The following is a 19,517-nucleotide window of genomic DNA, read 5'->3' as shown; positions in this document are numbered from 1 at the left end:
ACCCTCAAATGGGTATGTAGGGCAAGTTCAATTAGGGTTTTTTATATGAACACAGCTAGGGGCTAACCCACTGAAGGAAATGATTGCCCCTCCCCAAGGGACAATTGTTAATAATTCTTCTGGGAGGGGTGAGGCTTTGTGAGTCCCTCCCCTGTCCATGATGGAATGTTTATGGACCCAAACTTGTGCAGGCTTGTGCAGGTAATTACAGCTGCTTTGAGTTCATGAGTACAATGGCCATGTCTTATTCAGAAAACAGCATACTTCAGCAGTCCTCTATGTCCTCTTCTCTTACATTCTTTTCACCTCTGCATTGCTCTCTAAGTCTTAGTGGAGGTAACATAGATTTACCACTTATAGTCCCAGAAGTCCTTGCTGTAGAGTAGGCCTTAATACTCTGGGTCTGTACATGAAGAGAGAGTGGTGAGCAACTATTGAATGTTCAACAAATCTGAAGCTAATGCAGAGTATACTAGCCACATATCACGTGTCTGTTGTCATTCTTCCCTTGTATAAACAAGGCAGCCATCTGAGCTTCAGTTACATGTCAAATACATCTCAGTGGCCACTCAAATGCTGTGGTGGCTTGCTGGCAATATTATCCCATTTGTGCTACTGTCATCGATTGTAATGCATTTTTTAATCCTTCAACACTTTTCAGGACATCCTTGTACAAATGCTGCAGATCCCTCACAGCAAGGAGGTACGTTATTCCATACCATACAGAGTAAGACACCCACCCTGAGATCCCCGCACTCCAGATGACTCAATCTTATTGACGTCATGTTACCCATAGCAAGGCTGATGCAACCACTGCTATAGCAAGAAGATGTATCACCACCATACAACCCAGGACAGCCATAGTGAGATTCCCCCACAGATGCTCCACCCTCAGATCATTCATCCTTCATTGTATGTCTTGCTACCCACAGCAAGGATTATGCAATTGTGTCTCACCAAACTCATTTTTGCTTCTGTCATGCCCCACATTGGGCATCAATTTGTCCCATTAACTTTCCCTGAAAAGACATGAGCAAATACCTATGCACATGTAGTGGTTTGATCCAGGTGTCCCCCCAAAACTTAGGTGTTCTGAATGCTCAGTTCCTAGCTCATAGAGATTTGGGAAATAATGCCTCCTGTAGGGAGTGTATTGTTGGGGGTGGGCTTATGGGTGTCATAGCCAGATTCCCCTTGCCAGTGTTTGGCACACTCTCCTGTTGCTATTGTCTACCTGATGTTGGCCAGGGGTTGATGTCTACCCTCTGCTCATGCTATCGTTTCCCCCTGCCATCATGGGGCTTCCCCTTGAGCCTGTAAGCCAAAATAAACCAATAAACCTCTTTTTACCAGAAGCTGCTCTTGGAGGGGAGGTGGGTGATTTCTACCAGAAATGCAAACCTGAGTGCAACAGCACCCCAGGTAGGGCAGATGGTAGACCAAAGTAACAGTTCTACCAGAGTCCAGTTTGCTAAATCAATGGGTGCTGGGCTTACTTCCAGAGCATGAGTGAGGAATCACTACAGTAGTATAGGAGAACCTGTAACAGTTGCATTTCTGCCAAGTCCCACCACGTGATGGATGGTAACCTCATGATTACCAGACTAAGGTAATCTCTACTCCAAAGTGTCAATGGAATGGTCATGTTATACCCTCAAAAAGACTTACTACAAAAATTATCTATATATTTTTATGGTGCTAAGGATCAAATCCAGGACCCCCACTCTTCTTTTTTTCTTTTCATATTAGCATATATTAATTTCATGTAATAATAGGATTTAGTATAATATTTCCAAACATGAATTGAGCATATACTGGTTAAATCTCACTTTCCTTTACCTACTCTCCTCACCTATATCCTTCCCAATTCTTATAATCACTATTCTGAACTCAGGGTGACTCTTAAGCTTCCACATGTGAAAGAGAACAGGTAGTATTTGTCTTTCTGTAACTGACTTACTTTACTTAACATAATATTTTCTTATTCTATCCATGCAAATGGTAGGATTTAATTCTTGTTTAGGGTTGAATAATCCTCCATTGCTTGTATATGCATGACATTTTTTTAATCCATTCATTTGTCAATGGGTACATAGGATGATCATATATATTGGCTATTGGCTATTGTGAATAGTGCTACAATAAGCATGGCATTAAAGGATAGTCATGGGATAGATAGATCATATAGTAGCTCTTTTAATTTTTCTAAGGACTATTCACACTGTTCTCCGTAGTGGCTACACTCACTAAGTACATTCTCAACTACAGTGCATGAGGTTTTCTAATAACTAGGAACCGTTTGTCTGAATTTATCCTAAGTGTGCAGTGTCTTAAGATTTGCCTTTTGCAGATTCCTGCTACCTGTGTTTTGTTCCCCTGGAGCAGTCTCAGCTCTGTTCTTCCCCTGTGTACTGCATGGCTCTATCAAAGATGGCCTGTTTCCAAGGTCTGGGCTGCAGGCCAAGGCTTGGTAAGATGTAACTGAAGAGGAAAGAGTCTCATTCCTCTTTTCTGTTTCATTTGGGCTAGCATCTAGGGCAGGAAGGACATATTTGTCCACTCTATTACCAGCCTTTAAAACAGAGCTGGTCCACACACTACCCAGTAGAATGTTCCCAGTGCTCCAGTCACTCATGGCCTCTCCCTAAGCCTCTTGCCTTCTCCTCACTTGAGCCAGACTCCTACTTCTCATTCGAAGTCTATCTTAATGTCACTTTTCCCTGTTGCTCCTTTCTTCCTGTCAGTATCTAAAATAGTCACTGTTTCTTGCCTGGCCCTTGCTATCCCTTTCCCCCTCCTCTTTTTCCTCATGGCCCATCTCTTTGTTTGTTTGGTTTTTTTTCCTCTCATAATTTTCCTCTTTAATGTTTCCCTTTTTTGTCTCAGAATTGCTGTTATTTTCTGTAGATATTAAAGGAAATGTGGAATCTCAGAATAGGCAGATATCTTTAAAGCCAGTTAAGTTAGTTTCCACTTGGTGCTCTGAATGGAACCTAAAGCTTAATAAACTGAGCCTAGCAACATGCAAATAGGAGAGATAATGTATAATAGGGTATCATAGTCATGAGGCTGGGGATACAGCTCAGTGGTAGAGTGTCTGTCCAGTGTGTGCAAGACCTGCATTAAATCTCTAGCAACACACACACACACACTCACACAAGCATTTAATCACTCAATCAATTATAGTCACAGTTTTAACCTCTTCATATGTCCATATAGTCCCTCAGCTAACATTAATTGGGTGATGCTTCACAGACTCATGTGAATGCCAGGAACTAGGGACACTGAAATGAACATGGCACTCTATTATGAAGAACATCAAGTTCGTATTTATAGCCTTTCTCCAGACTTATCCAGTTAACTCTCATTTTTTTTTTTTTCAGGTAGGGTTTCACTCTGGTTCAGGCTGACCTGGAATTAACTATATAGTCTCAGGGTGGCCTTGAACTCACAGCAATCCTCCTATCTCTGTCTCCCAAGTGCTGGGATTAAAGGCGTGTGCCACCACGCCCGGCTCCTCTCATTTTTTTTATACATAAGAAGACAGCAGACATGGGGAACAGCATGAACACATGCTATCACTAAGTAATTTAGGTAATGCCCAATAAATTATCATGACTCTAAGCAACAAGAAATTGTTTTAAGCCTAAGGTTTGCAATTGAATTAGAGCAGATATGATCAGGATGGGGTCTTAGTTGAGTCACATTGTCCCACAGGTGATCTGAGGCTACCTTTAGAAACACAAAGTTCTTTCAATGACTGTCTAAAGTGAAATGGACCAAAGATTGTGCATTACATATTTAGCCACATTCATATGATATAACCTTATCTATTTTTTGGAAGATAGAAGAGAATAAGGTCTGAAGTGATCCTGGGCTTCCATGGTTATGCTACTCTTCCAGAAAAAATGAAATTTTAAGCAATTTCATTAGCTTATTGGATAATTGAAATAAATATTGTAAATATGGCAGGCAGCCAATCTGCCTTTACTAAGGAGCATGTGTATATGATACTGTTATGTTGGTGGAGCTTCTAAACACAATCAACACAGGGGCTCTGTGAACTTAAGCATTTTGTTAAGGACCCAAAGACTCTGCCAAAATCCTGTATCATAATACATCTCCTTTAGCTATGACTTCCAGGTTTCACCTGGTGCAAAAATGAGTAAAAGTAACTTTAAATGCCCACACTCTTTGATAGTATGGCTACATTAAGGTTCAAGAAATATGTGGCTTCCATCTTTCAGGAGCCCATGGCAATGCATGCCTGCTCTCCAACAGGTGGTTAGCAAATGTCTGTGGATGGTTGCCTCTACCTGGTAAATTTAATTAATCAGGCAGAACCATTTTCTAGCAGTGATGACAAAACTGCTCCCTGCTCACCTGCATCTGAGTCTTCGGAACTCACTATTCATAGGACAGTGAATCACTGTCTTTGCACCAGAAGCTGCTACCTTATGGTTGTCAGAGGATATCTACATGTAATGACTCACTGGGGAAGAGTTGGGAGCCATGGGAAGAAGAGAAAGGAAGAGCAAAGTTGGAAGAAGAGGAATGAGCAGTTCCTACCAAAAGGATGCTTTTAGGGCGTGGTGTAGTTCAGTGGGAAAGTGGGTATCCAGTATGTTTGTCAGCTTCCTGTTGCTGGGGAAAAAAATACTTCATGAAATTTAGTTTAAGGGAGGAAGGGTTTATTTCAGCTTAAAGTTCATGATTACAGTCCATTATGGTAGAGAACACATGGACACAGGAGCCTGAAGCAGCTCTGACAATCTTTCCACCCCTCTTCTGTGAATTTCCCTGAGCTATGTTGGGTTCATTTTAGGTCTGCTTTAGTGATGAGATCTTGGGAGCTTCTGTGTCTCTGGATCTCTGGTTTGGTAGGAGTTGAGTATTCTCTGTGTCTATCTCCTTCACCCTTGTGCTGGTACCAGGTTCACCAAGAAAGCAGCACTTTTTTTTATACTCTCCAGGAAAGGAGCAGCACAGTTAAGATGGGTCTTCCCACCTTAATTAATGTAATCATGAGAACCCCTCACAGACCTGCACAGAGGCTAACGTGATGTACCTAATCCCTCACAGATGAGTCTGGATCCTGTTAAGTTGATCAATATGAACCATCTCACCAAGCAAGCATATGGTTCTGAATTTGATCCTCAGCATTAAAAGAAAAACAAAAAAATTACACAACAGTGTTAGTCAGCTAGTAAAACATTAGCACTTTGTTTTAAAACTGAGTCCTCTTTTGTTTCAAAGACCCTGTGAAAAGCACAGGGAAATGGACCAGGCATGAAGTTTGTAGGACTTCAAGATGACTTTGAACAGGGTGCAGCAAAGTAGAGGTAGAAATGGAATGAAATGTACAGATGAGAATTTAAAGAGGTTTATGAGAGAGAGAGGAAAGGAATAATATCAAGGAAAAAGATACCCGAAATCCCTTCAATTAAATACTTGAGCAAAAGGCTAAACGTTAGCAGCAAGGCTTTTCATATGCTGTGACTGAGTGTAAACAACATTATGAATGTGCTCCTACTCGCTCAGCTGGGCTCAGCTTTGATGAAACATCATGGTATTTAGGACACTCTTCAGCTAAATGTAAAAGAAGGAAAACATTTTCTTTGTACTTCATTCACTTAATTTCTAACATGGGAAGGGCAAGAAGGCACTGAGAGAAGAATAGTAAAAACCACATTCACTTAGCCCATGCTTTTGCCTATTGTCTCGCTTAATCTTCAGCACAAACTCATAAGCCATTTGCAGTCAGCAATATTGAGGATATATACAACTATATAACGAGCTGCCACCAAATTGTTCAAATGTAACTAGCACAATAGTGTGAGACTGATGACTGGCAACCCTAAGATAAATATATGCATCAGTCACAAAAATCTCATGTACTTTTGTAACCACTTTTGCGCTCTTTGAGGCAACTATTTCCCTTATCTGTAGGAGTGATGTTCCCCTTATTATAGGATAATACAATCTATGCTTTCTGTTTTTCTATTTGGTATAGTTATTCTAAGATCTGTACAGAGTGTTATATGAACACATAGTTCATTCATTTTTTAAAGACAGAGAGAGAGTGAGAGTGTAGGTGTGCCAGGGCCTCCTGCCACTGCAAATGAACTCAGACTCATGTGCCACTTTCTGCATCTAGCTTTATGTGGGTACTGGGGAATTGAACCCAGGTCATCAGATTTGCAAGCAGTGCCTTTAGCTGCTGAGCCACCTCTCCAGCCCCCATTCATTTTTTTTTTGTTTGTTTGTTTTTCAAGGTAGGGTCTCACTCTGGTCCAGGCTGACCTGGAATTAATTATGTACTCTCAGGGTGGTCTCGAACTCTTGGCGATCCTTCTACCACTGTCTCCTGAGTGCTGGGATTAAAGGTGTGTGCCACAATGCCCGACTCCCTATTCATTTTTATTGGTGTATAATACTCCACTACATGAAGCACAATAATTTGTTTATACTTTTATGTTTTGATGGGCATTTGGGGTGTTTTCAGTTTAAACTATTACAAATCAGCTGCTGTAAATGTTTGTAGCAAATCTTTGTGTGACCATATGTTTTTATGCCTCTTGGGTAAATGCCTTGGAGTTAGATTCCTGGGTCATATGGGTGGTACATATTCAAGGTCTTATGAAACATCCAAAATGTTTTCCCCAATGATGGCTTCAGTTTTTGCTCAAGTCAGCAATATATGAAGAGCTTTGGCTGCCTCCCACTTGGCTTGGGTGGACTCTGCATTCTTGCCATTCTAGTGGATATTCTGTCGCAGACCTCATTTCATTTCCCAAATAACTCTTAGTGCTGAAAATTCTGTCATGCACTCACTGGTATTTGTATATCTTTTTCGTTGAAATATCTGTTCAAATATTTCACTCATTTAAAAAAATGTACATTTATTTTTTCCCAATTTTATACATGTATGCAATGTGCTTTGATTATTTTCACCTAACAATATACTCTCTTTCTTATTTTCCTTCCACTGTCTATGATTCTCTTTTTCTTCCTAACTAGTCTCTTGCACAATACTGGACCTGTTAACTTTCCATCATGGATAGGAGCAGGGCTCATGAGATGCCACTTCTCCCAAAGGTACTATTGATAGCTAATGGTTTTGGGGGAAGGAGAGTCATGTCCTTCAGTGGTATACCACTATAAGTTGTACATATCCAGTAAATAATCCCTCACCCATGCTCATGAGTGACATCTAGACAAAAGTGACATGAAAGTAGGAAGACATGTAAGTTGGGAAGAAAAGGGTATGGGAGTAGAAAAGGGGATAAAAGAGGGTAACAGGAAAAGGGATAATATAATCAAAATACATTATATGTATTTATGAAGTTTTCAAAAGTAAAAGAAACCCAAAACAAAACAAATAAAGACTTTTGCTGAGTATGGTGGCTCATACATATAATCCCTGCACTTAGAAGCCTGAAGTTGAAGGATTCCTGCAAGATTGAGGTCACCTGGGCTACACAGTGAGCTACAGAGTAGTCTGGCCACAGAGTGAGTCTGTCTCAATAAAACAAAAGCAGATAAACAACGGATTTCAAGGTAAGTATACTTAATGCAAAGGTGGGGCCCTGTGTTCCTGCCCAGCTAGCATGCTATAAGCTTGCCCAGGCATCTTTGGAAATGCTGGCAACACGAAGAATTCACCAGTGCTTGTGCTAAGTGCCATAACTTTTTTGAGGGAGATAGTTCTTCTCATAGAAATCTTACAGTAACTGGGTAGGAATAAAGGAAGAAAGAATGGGGGAAGCAATGAGACACAAAAACCATTCCTTTCACCATTATTTACAGACTAGACATTTATAGAGATTCATAGATTAATTCCCACTAAGCCACTCACTTCCAAAAGACTGGATTTTGATGAATGAGCAAGAAAGCTAAACATCATTGTGGAGAAATGTTAGCAGACTAGTATTAAAACTCACACTTACTAACAAGATATAAATATTTTTTAATTAAATTCCTTTCCTAGCTGGTACCTGAAACCATAAAATATTACATACCAATAGGCACCAGGCAATGTTTCAATGCATGTATATACACTTGAAACAGGGCAATGTATCTATCTCTTTCAATATTGATCCTAAGGCTATTCAGCATTACCTCCTGCTCCTTACATGGTACACTGTCCTGATTCTGTCCCCATTCTGTACCTGATCCTTCTCAGTTCAAATTCTTTTTGTTTAGGTAGAGAACAGCAAAGGTGACTTCTAGGTAAGAGGTGGACTAGAAGCTGTTTTTCTTTTATTTATTTATTTTTTATTTTTTGAGGTAGGGTCTCACTCTAGCTCAAGATGACCTGGAAATCACTCTGTAATCTCAGGGTGGCCATGTGTTGACATGGCAATCCTTCTGCCTCTGCCTCCGAGTGCTGGGATTAAAGGCATGCACCACCACGCCCGGTTTAGAAGCTGTTTTTATGTAACCCAGTGAAAGCTATGGCTCAGGATAAGAAAAAATAGACATGATTTCAAAGAGAGAAGGAGAGGAAATCCTCAGAGTGATAGAACAGGTAAAAAGTGCCAAGAAACAGGAGGGTCATACAATGAAACCAAACAGCTAGTCACACTGGGGTGTGTGTGTGTGTATGTGTGCATGTGTGTGTGTGTTGGGGGGAGGAGTAGAAGCTCTGTACAGAAGTATTATTTAAAATGCTTGGGTTTTTATTTCTATTCACCTTCATAGATTTATAGTTTTGCATTATTAGGCAATCCATTTTTCTGTTTTAGTTGGGGAGGGGTGTCTCTTCCCGTTTCATCTATCTATTATACTTTTAGTAATGATTTTAACTTTATCTTACCGCCTTTACTTTTTTAAAAAAGAGCTTTTATATGTCCATTGTTTTCCATCTTGGCTGTGTATTTTCTCATTGTTAGGATTTTTTTTTTTAGTGTTTTCTGTTTGATATTTTACTTATTTTTTTCTAATTCTAATCTTTTCCCTTCCATGCCACAACAATACTCCTCATCTTTGTCCTTTCATGTGTCTACCTTGATCCTCATCTTTTTTTTACTTCTTCTGATCCTCCCTTTTCCTCATTCATTTAGCACTTTCACATTTACCCTATTTTGTAGTAGATTCCTCTGAATTGAAATATTCTCTTTGGAAGAGAGGAAGGAAGCCCAGATTCAAGATGTCAGGTCTGGGAGACCTGAAACTTAAAGGTCACACAACCACTCCCCAAGGTCATGAAACACTTCAGGAAATTGATTTCTGGGTACATAGATTAGGAAGAGTCCTTGGATGGCAAAAGGAGGCAATTGCTTCTCCTTCCTGGACTGGAGGAGTTTTTCCTGCAGCTGTGCTGCCTTGGTTACTGGGCCTGAGGAGCTTCTTGAGACCTGCGCAGTACACACTGTAAACCAGTCAGTGCTTCTTACCTTCACTCAAGCCAACACGCTTGGGACTGGCTGGCTTTCCTCTTTCAATAAAAGTTCAGCTCCCACAGAAACAGGACCTTTCAGCTCTGGAAGCTCCATGTCCATTGTGAAGAGCTTTCTTTCTTTTTTTCTTGCTGTAAAATAAACTATTTTTAAAAATACTTTGCTGCCTCTTAATTCTTTTATTGGAAGAGAATGCAAAGCCAGAATCCCTGGAAGGTAGGTGTCCCTTATGTTAACTAGAAATGGAAATATTCCTTCCTGGGAGGGTAAGGAGAAAGTCAAATCTAGGAAAGGGTCCCAAGAACTTTCCCTAGGGCTATATAAAGGGAAAACAACTGCTTAGAGATGAGATTCTGTGGTTGAGCTGCCTGCAAGTGGTACAGCGTGCTTGCACTGCTGAACAGCTGAGCTACCTGAAAGCTGTGCAGTGTTTCCCGGAGTTGTCGCCTATGCTGAGGCTGGCATTTTGGTGATGCAGCTGCCTTTGAATGGAAGAAGCTATGAGGAGGTCATCATCCAGGATAGGATGAGACTTCTTGATGGTCCACATGCTTAGGGGTCTCCATTGTTCTTTTTAAGTAACCCCAATAAACTCATTGCAAGGCTGGTTTTGATGTAATCATCCTTTGGACTGTTGTTTGAACCCTACCTAGGGAGAAGATGTGTGTTCACTTCACCCAGGGGAAAATCTTCCCACAATAACCTTAAGTCTTTTCTAGTTTCATACCATTTTACACATTAGACATTAGTTTTGCTATCTTCTGAATTATGGCTATTGATCATGTAATAATGGGATTTAATTGCTTTTATGTGTCTTCTACATCTTAAAGGGTTTAATGTTTTTACTGTTATAGAAGTTTGTATTCTCCTCTCTGAGTGGCTCAAAGAATCAGGAATTCAAGATGGACTGTGTCTCAAACTGTGACTCAAATAAGCCCTCCTTTCCTTAAGTTATGTTTGTTCGCTATTTGGTTACAGAAAAGATAAAAGTGACTAGTACGATACCCAACTAGAAACCCAAATATACATGACCAGAAAACAACCTCCAGGATACATTATGGTGAAGATGTCAAAAATACAAAGCAGTGAATTGGTACTAAAAGCTGTAAAGTATGGTACAAACTCACTTACAAAGGCAACCGCATCAGTCTCTTTAGAAGTCCAGGAAAGTGTGAAACAACAGAACATAAATTGCTGCCAAACAAGATTGCTATAATATCCAGCTATCTGTTTAAAATAATGGAGAAGTTCGGGCTGGAGAGATGACTTAGCGGTTAAACGCTTGCCTGTGAAGCCTAAGGACCCCGGTTCAAGGCTCGGTTCCCCAGGTCCCACGTTAGCCAGATGCACAAGGGGACGCATGCGTCTGGAGTTCATTTGCAGAGGCTGGAAGCCCTGGCGCGCCCATTCTCTCTCTCTCCCTCTATCTGTCTTTCTCTCTGTGTCTGTCGCTCTCAAAGAAATAAATAAAAAATAAAAATTAAAAAAAATACAATAATGGAGAAGTAAGGACATATCATAACAAGTACAAATGAAGGCATCACTACAGAAAATATTTAAAGGAATATTACACATAAATAAAAAAGACAGCCATAATCTTTGACTATTTCTCTTTGAGATAACACAGAGAATAATAAATTACATAAGAAGAAACAATAAGAACAGAAGGGAATCCACTGTGTCCCATTACCAACAGGGGAGAAATAAAGGAACAGACAATGATCTTGGCAATTAGAAAAACAAGCAACACGTTACAAGAATTATAAAACCACTTTCATTAATAACCCTAAATGTAATTGACCACAATTCACCAATATAGTTATGCAAACTAAGTGGTTGATTGAAAAATAAGACCCAGCTCTTTGTTATCTCCATGAAACACATATCACTGGCAAAGACAACATGCACTGACAGTCAATGGGATGGACATCTATCAAGCAAACAGAAGTCCAAAATAAACTGGTATAGCAATTATGATATCTGATAAAGTAGACTTAAAACCAAACTTAGAAGAGATGAAGTCAATGCCTACTAATATAGTAATAGGTAATAATTAATCTAGGTAATAATGAGTAATCATTAGGCAATAACTAATCTAGATAATATAACAATTGCATGGGATGGTGGTTCATGTAATCGCAGCCCTTGAGAAAGTGACAGAGGAGTATTGCTATAAATTCAGGACCCTATTGGATTATATAGTGAACTCTAGCTCAAGGCTGTTGCAGACTAAGTCCCTGTCACAAACAAAACTAAGTAAAACTGAAAAAAAAATAAGATGATTGTATATACATGCATGCATACATACATATATATGTGTGTGTGTGTGTTGTGTGTGTGTGTGTGTGTGTGTGTGTGTGTGTGTGTGTGTGTGTGTGTATGGTGGTGGTTTGATTCAGGTGTCCCCCATAAACTTAAAGTGTTCTGAATGCTAGGTTCCCAGCTGATGGGGTTTAGGAATTAACATATCCTGGAGGCAGTGTTATTGTTGGGGGCAGGCTTATGGGTGTTATAGCCAGTGTCCCCTTGTCAGTGTTTGGCACTCTCTCTTGTTGCTATTGTCTACCTGATGTTGGCCAGGGGGTGATGTCTAGCCTCTGCTCATGCCATCGTTTTCCCCTGCCATCGTGGAGCTTCTCATTGAGCCTATAAGCCAAAATAAACCTCTTTTTCCCCCACAAACTTCTCTTGGTTGGGTGATTTTTACCAAAACTGCAAACCTGACTGCAACAGTAACGTGGTACTGAGGAGTGGTGTCATTTGCTGCTAGACACCTGACTGTGTGGATTTGGCCTTGTGGAGCTGATTTTCAAAAGGAATGTGAAAGGATTTGAAACCTTGGCCTAAGAGATGCCTTGCAGTGCTATAAGTACAGCTTGATGGACTATTCTGGTCAGAGTTGAAAGACCTGAAAACAGTAATATCTATGGCTTATGAAGGTGAGAAAGAGCTTTGCTTGGACAGGGCTAGCAGTTTGTGTGAGAAGCTTGCTGTTATACCTGTGTCCTGAGAAGTTGTATAGGGTTGCTTTGTATAGAAATGAACTGGTGTGAGCAGAGAGATATGGCACAGGAAAAATCTTTGGGCCAGGCACAGTGGTACATGCCTTTACTCCCAGCACTCAGGAGGCAGAGGTAGGAGGATCACCACAAGTTCGAGGCCACCCTGAGACTACATTGTGAATTCCAGGTCAGCCTGAGTAAAGTGAAATCCTCCTCAAAAAAAAAAAAAAAAAAAATCTTTGGGTGAACTGCTCCCCATTCAGCTGCAATTGAGAGATTACAACCTTTGAGATTGGGCCATCTGACCTGCAATGGGGCAACAGGAAGAATGTAGACTCTTTGGAAGGGGCCTAGGTGCTCTAGGAGTGTCCTGTTCTTCAAAGTCTGCTTTATTTCCCCCTGGATTAGCAAATTGGTATCCTACCTGGTATTTTGGAATATAAGAAATGCAGGAAAGAGAGGGTCAAGTTTCTGGTTTCCATTGAAATTATTTCTCTATAGTTTAAAGCTTTTTAAACACAATTCCTAACTTTCTATACATTTAAATGATCCTTTCATGTCTCTCTTTAAAATATTCTAATCATATATAGTCCTTATGGTAGTTTGATTCAGGTGTCCCTCATAAACTTACCTGTTCTGAATGCTAGGTTTCCAGCTGATAGAGATTTGGGAATTAAAGCCTCCTGGAGGGAGTGTGTTGTTGTGGTGGGGGCTTATGGGTGTTATAGTCAGTTTCCCTTTGCCAATGTCTGAAACACTTTCCTGTTCCTGTTCTCCACCTAATGTTGGCCAGGGAGAGATGTCCACCCTCTGCTCATGCCATCATTTTCCATGCCATCATGGAGCTTCCCTCTCTAGCCTGTAAGCCAAAATAAACCTCTTTTTACCCACAAGCTGCTCTTGGTTGGGTGATTTATACAAGCAATGTGAACCTGACTGCAACAGTAAAGAGGTACTGAGGGGTGGGATTGCTGCTAGACTCTGTGGCTTTGGCCTTTTAGAGCTGATTTTCAAGAGGAATATGGAAGGGTTTGAAACCTTGGCCTAAGAGATGCCTTGTAGTGCTGTAAGTACAGCTTGATGGACTGTTCTGGTCAGAGATGAAAGACCTGAATTCCGTAAGAACGATAGACTATGAGGTTTGGCTTACAAAGGTGAGAAAGAGCTTTGCTTGTACTGGGCTAGAGGCAGTTTGTGTGAAAAGCTTGCTGTTATGCTCATGTCCTGAGAAGTTGTGCAGGGTTGCATTGCATAGAAATGAACTAGTGTAAGTAGAGAGATATGGCACAGAAAGAAAAATTATTGGGTGAACTGCTGCCCATTCAGCTGCAATTGAGAGATTACAACCATTGAGATGGGGTCATTCGACCTGCACTTGGGCAACAGGAAGAATGTAGACTCTTGGGCTGGAGAGATGGCTTAGTGGTTAGGCACTTGCCTGTGAAGCCTAAGAACCCTAGTTTGAGGCTCAGTTCCCCAGGACCCACGTTAGCCAGGTGCACAAGGGAACACACACATCTGGAGTTCGTTTGCAGTGGCTGGAGGCCCTGGCACGCCTATTCTCTTTCTCACTGTCTGCCTCTTTCTCTCTATGCCTGTCACTTTCAAATAAATACAAACAAACAACAAAAAAAATTTTTTAAAAAAAGAATGTAGACTCTTTTGAAGGGGCCTGAGTGCTCAAGGAGTGTCCTGTTCTTTAAAGTCTGCTTTATCTCCCCCACCCCCAGATTAAGAAATTGGCACCCCACCTGGTATTGTGAAATAAGAAATGCAGGAAAGAGAATGTCAGTGAGCTTGCAACATGGTCTTATGTTTTGGAAATGGCCATGAGCAGCATGAAGCAGGTTTGCTGGATGCCTGCATGGAGACCCAATGGAGCATAAGGATGAACCGTGTCTTGCAGTGAAGACCCAGTAGAGATGCCAGGACCACGAGATGGCTGCCAAAGAGAGCAGCCGGCCCCAGATGAAGTTTTCCAGGACTGTGAGTAGCCTAGCTGGAGGGGTGGAATTGGAACTCCAGAGACTTGTTGCTGGTTAGAATTATTGGACTTGGAGACTTGTCACTGGTTAGAGTTGTTGGACTTGGAGCTACCGAGTTTGATGTTTGCCCTGGTTGTTTTAAATCTTGTACTGGTTGAATATTTCTTTTCTATGCCCAGTGCCACCTTTTGCAGTATGAATGTTTATTCTGTGCCATTATGGGTTTTGGGGAGTTTTTTGGTACTATGACTCAGTTAAAAGACCTTGAGTTAGGGGGATGTTTGAACATCATTAGGATTAATTAAAAAATATAGGGACTCTTAAAGTTGTACTGAATATATTGCATTTTATATCATGTATGGTTATCAGTTTATGGGGGCCAGGGGCTGAATGTGGTGGTTTGATTCAGGTGTCTTCCATAAACTTAGGTGTTCTGAATTATAGGTTCCCAGCTGATGGAGATTTGGGAATTAATGCCTCATGAAAGAAGTGTTATTGTTGGGGGTGGGCTTATGGGTATTATAGTCAGGGTCTCCTTGCCAGTGTTTGGCACTCTCTCCTGTTGCTATGTTTCACCGTATGTTGTCCAGGAAATGATGTCCACCCTCGGCTCACGGTACTGTTTTCCCTGTCATCATGGAGCTTCCCCCTCAAGCCTAAAAGCCAAAATAAAATCTCTTTTTTTTTCCCAGAAGCTGCTCTTGGTTGGGTGATTCCTACCAGCAATACAAACCTAACTGCAACATATATGTATATTGCAAATGTTGGGGCTCTCCACTTCATAGAACACACAAGAATGGGCATAAAGGTTGAATAAATTCTGATACAACAGTAGTTGGTAGTCTCAAATTCCTTTTCATCTTTAGATAAGACATCCACATAAAACATCAACAAAGAAATCTCAGAGTTAGACCATATCATAAATCATATGGCTCTAACAGATACCTACAGAATATTCTAGAAAATATATATGAAACTCATGTCTTATCACCCCATAGAACTTCTTTGAAACAGACCAAATTTTATGCCACACACAATTCTTCACAAATATAACAGAATCCATATAGTTTTGATATTTTACCGAATGGTAGCAGCATAAGACTGAAAATCAATAGCATCAGAAAACAGACAAACATAGGGAGTGTAAAGAGTGGTCTTTGGAGTAGTGAGTCACTGAAATCCGAAGCAGGAGGATAAGCCAAGCTCTAGCAAGGGGTAGCTGGCTTCAACACCCCATGCCTGCCTCCAACAACACATCTCTTCCAGCAAAGATCTGCCTCCCAAATTACCCAGCTGGGAAACTAGGCATTCAGAATATATGAGTTTATGAGGGACATCTGATTCAAACCACCACCAGCAGTTCTACAGGGACAGTTTATAGCTATGAGTACTTACATTAAGAAAAACTGGAGTGAAATCAAATAAATAATCCAATGATAGGCTTTGAAGTCTTAGCAAAACAAGAATAGACAATTCCAAAAGCAGTAGACATCAGCACAGCAGCTCATATTTAAGAGATTGCCTTGAGTCTTAGAAGAGAAATTAGATTTTGGACTTAAATTTTTTAATTTATTCATTTATTTATTTTCATGTGTTTCTCTCTTTCCCTCTGTGTGTGTGTGTGCGTATTTGTGTGTGTGTGTAGGCACGTGTGCACATGTGCACACCCACACATACCAGAGTCTCTGGCCACTGAAAACAAATGTCCATCCAGCTTTACATGGATGGCTGGGAAACTGAACACAGGCTAGTAGTCTTTAACCACTGAGCAATCTCCATAGCTCCTATATTTCAGGCTATTGAACAGCACTGACACTGTTAAACACTATAGGAACTTACAGAAATGGACTAAATACATTTTGTATTTGAGATAAAAATGAAGCTTTACATAGTAGAGGTGGAATGTAATGATTTAAAGTATATGTTTGGCAAATGACAACAAAAGCTGGTAAAGTTGTAGGGAAAGAGAACCCTTATTCATTGCTGGTGGGAATGTAAACTGGTGCAGCCACTGTGGAAATCAGAGTGGAGGTCCCTCAAAAAACTAAAAATCAAACTACCATAGACCTGGCTATACATTTCCTGGAGATTATATATGTAAATGTAAATATGAATGATTTATCCAAAAGACTCTATGCCCTAAAACAAAGATACTCACATATCCATGTTCATTGCTGCTCTATTCACAATCAATAAGAAATGGAATCAACCCAGTTGTTCATTAACTGATGACTAGATAATGAAAATGTAGCACATATACACAATGGAATTTTATTCAGCTGTAAAAAAAAATGAAGTCATAAATTATTCAGGAAAATGAACAGAACTGGAAAAATTATACTAAGTGACAAAACCTAGGGCCCAAACTAAAAATCACATGTTCTTTCTCATATGTGAATCTTATCTTTGAAAACTATTTTATTTATTTATGTATTTATTTATGAAAGGAGAGAAAAGCAGATAGGAAGAGAATGGGCAAACCAGGGCCTTCAGTCACTGTGGTGGTTTGATTTGGTGTCCCCCATAAACTTAGGTGTCCCGTACAGGGTTGTTTTGCATAGAAATGAATTGTGAGCAGAGAGATATGGCACATAAAAATGATATCTTTGGGCCTAAATTGCTGCCCATTCACCTGCAAATTGTTTGAGAGATTACAACCTTTCAGATTGGGTTAGCTGACCTGTACTGGGGCAACATAAAGACTGTAGACTCTTTTGGAGGGGCCTGAGTGCTCAAGAAGTGTCCTGTTGTCCTGTTCTTCAAGGTCTGCTTTATTCCCCCCCCCACCCCGGATTAACAAATTGGCACCCTATCTGGTATTGTGGACTATAAGAAATGCAGGAACAAGAAGGTCATTGAGTTTGCAACATGGTCTTATGTTTTGGAAATGGTCATGGGCGTGTGAAGCAGGTTTGCTGGATGCCTGCATGGAGACCCAATGGAGCCATGAAGGTGAACCATGGATTGTAGTGGAGACCCAGTGGAGATGCCAGGACCACGAGATGGCTGCTAAGGAAAGCTGCCAGCCCGTATGAAGTTTTCCAGGACTGTGAGTAGCCTAGCTGGAGGGGCAGAATTGGAATGCCAGAGACTTGTTGCTGTTTAGAATTGTTGGACTTGAAGATTTGTCACTGGCTAGAGTTGTTGGACTTGAAGCTATAGAGTTTGATATTTGCCCTGGTTGTTTTAAATCTTGTATTGGTTGAATATTTCTTTGCTATGCCCATTGCCACCTTTTGCAGTGTGAATGTTTGTTCTGTGCCATTATGTTTTTTGGGGTGACTTTTTGGTATTATGGCTCAGTTAAAAGATCTTGGAGTAGGGTGGTGTATGAACATCATTGGAATTGATAAAAAAAAAACTATGGGGAATTTCAAAGTTCATGAATGCTTTGCATTTTATATTATGTATAGTTATCAGTTTATGGGGGCCAGGGGAAGAATTTTGTGGTTTAATCCAGGGGTCTTCCATAAATTTAGGTGTTCTGGAAGTTAGGTTCCCCAGCTGATAGTAATTGGAAATTAAAGCCTCCTGGAAGGAGTGTATTGTTGGGGGCAGGCTTATGGGTGTTATATCAAGTTTCCCCTTGCCAGTGTTTGGCACACTCTCCTGTTCCAGTTGTTTACCTTATCTGGTCCAGGGGTGATGTCCATCCTCTGCTCATGCCATCATTTTGTGGAGCTTCCCCTTGAGCCTGTAAGCCAAAATAAATCTCTTGTTCCCAAAAGCTGTTCTTGGTTGGGGGATTTCTACCAGAAATGTGAACCTGACTTCAAGAGTCACTACAAATGAACTCCAGACACATGTGCCACCTTGTGCATCTGGCTTATGTGGATCCTGGGGTTTCAAACCAGGGCCCTGTGGCTTTGCAGGCAAGTGCCCTAACCACTAAGCAATCTCTCAAGTTCTGGATCCTGCCTTGTAATGTCTATATCTATGTAAACAAGAGGATCACATAGCAAGCATAGGATATGAACCTTAGAGAGGAAACAAAAGGTGATGAGAAAGGGGGACAGAAAAAGGAAACGTTTTCATGTACTCACAAAGGAGGCTGTCCTTGAGGAGGGGAGCAACTGGGGAGGGGAGGGGAGAAAAGAAGAACAGAAACCAAAAACAAAATTTGTTTGAAAAAAAAATCATAATGAAACACAATTCTTTGCATGCTAGTACAAATTAAAAAATAATGAAAATATTATATGTTTGGGTGTCAAGTTCATAAGGGGTGGAGTTCTGATGGCTAATCTTCATTGTCAGCCTGGCTGGACTTATAATCACCAAAAAAAATACACCTTTGGATGTTTCTATGAGGGAAGTTCCACAAAAGTTTAACTAAACAAATAAGACTCATCTTGAATGTGGGTGAAACCATCCAGGGGCTGGGGTCCTGGTACTGAAGTAAAAGGAGAAAGTGAGCTGAGAGCCAGAATATCTCTCTGTGCTTCCTGATTGTAGATGCAAACTGACTGTCTGTGCCCCACTCCTGCACTATGTCTCCACTGCCATCATAGGCCATGCCCTCAAACTGTGAGCCAAAACAAATCCTTCTTTCCTTAAATTGCTATTGTTGCAACAATGAAAACAGTAACTAATGCACTAGCTTAGGGATTTTTGCTGTGGGGAGGCTATGATGGAAGGTAGGGAGTAGATAATGCCTAGGACAAATCTCTGTTCCTTTTGCTTAATTTTGCTGTGAACCTAAAGCTGCTCTAAAAACTAAAGTCTATTAATTTACAAATGTAATAGATAAATAAAATGTAATTTACAAATGTATAGAGTATTATATTGATCGATTGACTGTTTCATTCCAGAGTTGAAAAATGGACTTAGGGACTGAGAGCAACTACAGAGAAGGAATGTAGAAGTTGCCAGAATTGCACCAGTCACTAGAGTGTATTCTGTGTCTATGTGGCCTAATGCAATCTCAGCCATCATCCTGGGAGAGAGACTGACACTAGAGATGTTTAAATGAGTTCAACCTTAAGTTTAATAACTTTGGACCCTGGAAGCACTGCAGTCAGCATTGTTCTCCTTGATGGGCCATTTGCTTTTCTTGAAATGTGGCTCTGCCAACACCAGGGTCCTGCCACAGGCTTCTGAGCATGCCTCTTTATCTGCAGACAACAGTGACA

At 40.6% G+C, this 19,517-nt stretch overlaps 1 pseudogene; it reads right to left on the bottom strand.

Moving 5' to 3' along the window:
- The window catches only part of LOC123459472, a 28,259-nt pseudogene extending 18,308 nt beyond the window's left edge, over positions 1-9,951 (bottom strand).
- Positions 9,952-19,517: the final 9,566 nt, after the last annotated feature.

The sequence above is a fragment of the Jaculus jaculus genome, chromosome 3 (assembly GCF_020740685.1).
Source record: "Jaculus jaculus isolate mJacJac1 chromosome 3, mJacJac1.mat.Y.cur, whole genome shotgun sequence".
NCBI lineage: Eukaryota > Metazoa > Chordata > Mammalia > Rodentia > Dipodidae > Jaculus > Jaculus jaculus.
The sequence above is the reverse complement of the archived record's forward strand: the minus strand, read 5'-3'. Positions and strand labels throughout refer to the sequence as shown.